The sequence below is a fragment of the Acanthopagrus latus genome, chromosome 5, assembly GCF_904848185.1.
Source record: "Acanthopagrus latus isolate v.2019 chromosome 5, fAcaLat1.1, whole genome shotgun sequence".
Lineage (NCBI taxonomy): Eukaryota > Metazoa > Chordata > Actinopteri > Spariformes > Sparidae > Acanthopagrus > Acanthopagrus latus.
In genome coordinates this window covers 29,035,365-29,041,364 of record NC_051043.1, presented here as the reverse complement: position 1 = coordinate 29,041,364, position 6,000 = coordinate 29,035,365, and positions in this window count along the sequence as shown.

Sequence of the window (6,000 nt, the reverse complement as noted above, 5' to 3'; positions counted from 1 at the left end):
TACACTGACAATGGTCGGCAAAGTAATTACATGAACTGATTTAAATCACAGTAACAGACGACTATAGACAAAACAAAAACAAGACTCACTGAAAATGCTTCTCTGTACGATCATTTATTTAAATTGACATGCTTGTTCTTTCTGCAGGGCAACGTGGCAAACTCACGCGGTTAACGTGGTAAGCGGTAAAACATCAGCTTGTTGACATCGTCGCTGTGGTAGCAGCATGGTAGACCATGACGTGGTTCTTGCATCGGCCACAGCAAACACGTGCAGCCAGTCGCACCTTCACAGTTATGCAATTGCACCCAGCAACTGCGCACTTCTTTAAATTTGGAAGATTGTGGTTGACTGCACGATGATTGTCTGGTTAGTCAGTAGATGGTGTCCATTCAGTCCAAAGAGAATTACCTGCCTGGTTATGAAGCAAAGTCGTGCTGTGGGGAGAATGTTTTTCGTTATTCAGGCTGCAATACCACAAGTGGCCACTGGGCAGAAATGCAAGCTGGGCTAAGCAGCAGTCTCGTATCCAGGATACATTCACGTAGCTTTGTTGCTGTGAGCATGTTAGCATTCTAAGTTTGTAAACTGGACTCCAGAGCCTGTTCCATGGTTCTTATGCTGGACCCTGCAGACATGCATGGGCTCCCGCTTACCGCCACTATTGCGTAACTCTTACAAAATGTGAAACATTGTAGTAATCTGCACGTGGCTTCTTGTTGTATATATGGCTTAGTCTGCAGGGCCCCAGCACACACCAACCAAACAGACATATTTCTAAATATTATTGAGGCAATAAACAATAAACCATCAGCAGCGTACACTACAGTGTCGGCACACAACGGCAACTCCCGCACAGACGAGTGTGCGGCTCACGTATGTGATCATTAATAGTCGCGGACAGTTCGCACACCTCCGTCAGAGGAGATGCTGCACAGATCTCTGCACAGACCTCGCTGAGAGCTTCAGCTGTGCCTGTTTCATCCCTGTCAAACATGTCCACGATCAGTAGAGGCCCCGTTTACAGCAACCTGACCAGAAAGAACGAGCGCAGACAAAGACTGACTGATCAAACACTTTCAATCACATCCTGTGTTTACATGAACCCACCACAAAGTCTACAGCGATGGCCAGCTTGTGGACAACGTGCATGTAGCCCACATTCTGTGGCTGGCTGAGATAAAATAACAGGCCAGTCATTCATAACCCAAAAAGTATTGTGGAGCAGCAAACAAAACAAACTGTTTTCATGCCACTGTGAATCTGATTAAACACGCTCAGAATAGAAACAGAGCAGTGGAAAAAGAAAAGGAAACATCGGGAGGAACTTCACCAAACTGATCGAACTAAAATGGAAGCAACCTTGAAATAAAAGTCTCCGAAAACAAAGAGCCAACTGCAGGCTCGGACATCTGATGTCTGGATGTAACTTAATTATTACACTTTTACACCAAAAGTAGTGTGTACATGTGTTTTTTTAACACATGCTACAACAGGAGATCGACTCCTTTCCAACTGCCAGAGTTAAGTTTGTGTCATGTCAGAGCTGATCAGAGCTTTAGCAGATAAATATATGTACGTAACGTCTTACATTCATAAAGTAACCTTGTCACATTTCTTTTTTTTTTTTTTTCTCAGCCCACGATGTTTTTCTCAGCTTGACCAAGTCGTGTTAGTGCATAAAACCCAACCAGCTGTAGCCATAACACAAAGGTCCGGTACGCCTGTCGCTGGTGCGTTGCAACATCGTGTTGTTTTGAGAACAGTGGTAAAGTCACAGCAATCGACCCTTTCAGTCGTTAGAGCGTGAGGATGTGTCGATTGCAACTGTGGCTGCGAACAAAACAACACTCCCACGCTTCTTCCACCGACGGTCACGTCTGCAGTCACGTTACCTGCTGCAGGGGAGCGGCTGCACGTTTTAAATCAAAGTGAGAGAGACGATGCAAACGAGACACGTGTGTTTCTGATCCCACATTTAATTGGGAAATTACGGCTTTTGATTACGTTTTCATTGTACAATCAGTTGGAGCGCGGCGTCTGTTTTGTTTAAAGGCAGGGCGAGCCTGTTGCTATTGACGAGAACTTTTATGAACAACATCTGTGTGTATCTAACTAATCAAGCACCACGTGATCGTTGGGCCCTTCAGATTCAGAGCTCGCTCAGTCCTGCCCTCCTCTTCTTCCAATAATTGCAGTTGTGCTCTGGCTGTAAGATGAGTTCTGTCACGCAGCACATTTGTGAAACACTGTAAAATACAATATTTATATTTTCAAGGGTGTGACCAAAATCCCTCTTCACAAATATAATACGGCTGCACAATTTAAAGCCAATACACTGAAAAATTGACCAAAAAAAAAAATTCCACCGAGAGAAGCCTGAGCATGATAAAATACAAGAATTTAAAGTTGCTAAATTATGAAATATAAAGCACACTTTATTGGTAACATTTCTGACTAGCTTTCAACCATATTAAGTGGGCTTCCTCAGCAGATTTGGACTGTGGGCTGCAGGTTTAAGGCAGTTTAAAGTCGTCCTTGAGTTTGAGTTTCCAACGTCAAGAACTCCAACTCCAATTTAGCAATAAAATCACTTCCTAGATCTCAAAAACATGACATCTATTGACAGCTATTACAAGAACAGTGAGATGTTTTTAAACAAAAGAAACTTCATTTGAATGTAATTTTTCATTCAGTCGTTATTCTGGGAAAGCTTTGTTTCATGGTTCTGTCGGTTCCTTAAAGACTAATGTGATTAATCAGTATCACAGAGAAAATGGGAACATTTAGAAGAAACTGCTTGAACACCGAACAGTTATTCATTCCAGAGAAGTTTTTCTTTATTTTTTTTGTAATTTCTAAATCAATTTCTGAATGTTTTCTTCTACATTTCCTGAGGAGATCTTTGCCTTTTTTGGTTTTAATAGCAAACATAATAGAGACAGTGTTCAATTAAGGAATTATACATACATAACCCTTTCTTTTCTTTTTTTAGTTAATCAGTCAAAGGTCTCATAATCACTTCCCATGATAAGATTTTTGTGTAAAATTAGTAAAAGTTAATAGGAAAAATGGGGAAACATTCAAATAATCCAAATATTGATTCATTAGTCCAGAAAACTGTGATTTCCACATCATTTTGATAGGTTTTCTGGATAGAACGCTGTTATTTTGCAGTAATAGGAGGCGAAATGGAGACAATGTCTGATTGATTTCCAGTTAATTAATTCAAATTATTAGCAGGCATGGAGTCTTTTTGGTCTGTGCATGTAACAGAAAATACCTGGCTTGTTTTGTTTCAAGAAGGTCAGACTGACGCCCTGTTAAAATCCATAAGGAAGAACATTTTGTATGTATACAATTTTCCAGACGACAGTCCTGAATTGATGTTTGTTCACACTGTTGAATATTTGTTTTGCAGTATTTGTCTCCAGAGTAAGAAGTGAGGAACTGTTTCACGTCTTCGTTCTACAGTTTAAACCACTCAAACCACTTTTATCTTCATATTTACCAAAACCAGTCAGGCATCAAAAAAAGGAGAGAGTGAACAGAAGTGAAATGACTTTATTAGCGAGAAGGTTTTGGCCGCTGCTTTTTTGTGAAGGAACATTTTGGTCATAGGAGCTGTGCAGGAATGCCCAGCTGTAAAGATTTCTGCTTGTTAAGTTGGACATTCGGGTACATAGGTCTTTAGTGAGCAGTAGAGTTATGTGGGTTATAAGCACTCTCACACACAACACTATAAAACTGTCTCGATTTAACAGGATGATTAATGCCTCTCAGACTGCTGAATGAAATATGAGGTAATCCGACTCCCCCGGTCCCAGTCAAAACATGCCCAACATGAGGGCAACGCACATTTTGCCACAATGAACAGAGAGCCTTTGCCGTTCCGTGTCTCACCAGAAAATGAGATATTTTTTTGTGTGTGTCCACAGAAATAAAGTGGTTGATGCAGATTTAAGGTGGAAAGCTTTGCAGGAGGAGGAGGAACAGTGGTCCCCTGCAGGAAACGGTGACTTAACCGAGGGACTTAACAACACCAAACTGATAAAAGACGCCCTAAACAGGATATTAAACAGCTAATAAACATTTAGAGGCATGTATGTTTCCCTTTAAATCCTTCCCAGGCATCTTGAGGAAAGTGATTGTTTGAATTTCCACGGGCTGTTGAATGCATGCAGTCGACCACATCTGATGCCGTGAGTCATATGGAGGTAAGGTAATAACGTCGTGTCATTACGCCGGTAATCTGGGGTGGCACGAGGGGCTTCTGACTGCTGCACGTAAACCATGTGTGACTGAGGTGTTCATGCATGAAAATACAGCAAATTCAATGCTTGAATGTATATGTAGCGTTGAAGAAATGTCCCAGCTCTTTGTACTCACAGTTAAAAGACAAACAAACAACTAAATTCTAAGATTATGTGATTAATTTGCCTGTTATCTGTGGTGGTTCATGTGGGTGCTGATGAATGGCAATGAATGAATAATTATGTGGGCAGGTGCTGCGATGTCTGGCTTTCATTTAGCAGCCCGACAAGAAAAAAAGAAAAAAAAAAGAAAAAAGACTCACACACACACTCGCTGGAATTTCAACACACTCCTCCACACACTGACATGTTCCACTGCAGAGGAAGAAAAATTAATTAGAATACAAAATAAAGAAAGAAATAATAAACAAAACTATGATTACTGAAATTAACTCAGAGATAAATATAATTAAATGCAAGAAACAAGTAATTGTGACAAAAATGTAATCTTTGTTTCTTTTATACATTTTGATGCATCTATTGTTAGTTAATTAATTAATTAATTAATTTGTTGGTCTGCTTTTAAAAGGTGATGAGCAGTGGAAATAAATAAATAAATAAATATATGATTATTGAAGTACAGCAATGAATACATGTAAATGCAATAAAAATATATTCATGTCTCGATCAGTTCCATTTATTTTTATATACTTTATATATTACTTTATTTAAACATTGCACTCAGTATATAATCTTTTATTTCTTGAATTATTTTTGTGTTTCATCATTTCTGTTCTATTTATTCATGTATTTCGATGTTTCTGCTCTTTCTCAGTGATTAAGTTATATTCTTTCCTCTCTAACTGACGCAGTGACCCAGCTAAGAATTAAAAAGCTTCCTTCTCAAATCAGAAATGATAAATGATCCCCGTGTTTATTCACTTTAAATTGCTGCAGTTCCCACAAGCTGCCAACTGAGGTCACTGACAGGCACAGATGTCTTCAGAAGTATTTCCAGTATAATGTTAATATAGAAGAGAAAAAAAAAGAAATAAAATACTTGGAACAAACGAACTCTGGCTGCTGTCAGAAACAGCTCAGCACTATTTTGTGCTGCTGTTGTTTCTTCTTGGCCGTCGCTCATAGGGAGGCAGTTTTTAAAGCCTCGGAGCTCGAGAACATTAAAGGATGTAAAGATTTCAACATAGGCGCACAAGAAGCAGCTTTAACTTCCTGTCGAGGACGTGGACATGGCTCAGTCTCCACTCGTAGATCCTCAGCTGTTAAATCTCAGTATGAAAGGAACCAGCTTATGTCTTGTTGTCCGGCCAAGGCATGAAAGGCCTCAGGGTGGCGTGGATCGCTTCAGCTTGGAAATGTAGAAGCAGAATAAGGAGGCCGGTGGGAGAAGTATGGAGATCATCACTCTCCAGCAGAAGTTCTGCATTGAAAATGTTATTTAAAATCCCCCGCTGCACAAAAATGTGCCGTGCTATTTCATCAAGAGAGCAGCGACGGAAACATCTTCTTCACACATGGCAAGAGAAAGCAAACCATACAGAAGATATGTAGACTTTTTAAAAACAGTAGTTTGATTATATTAGAGAAAACAGTATTAGAAAAATTAAGCTTGATGTCACTGTGACACCAAATATATTTGAGAGATAAGATTTGAAACGGGAGAGTCAGATGGAGAAAATGCAAAATCCCTATCAAACCATCAGCACTAATTTTAAATCATGATCTC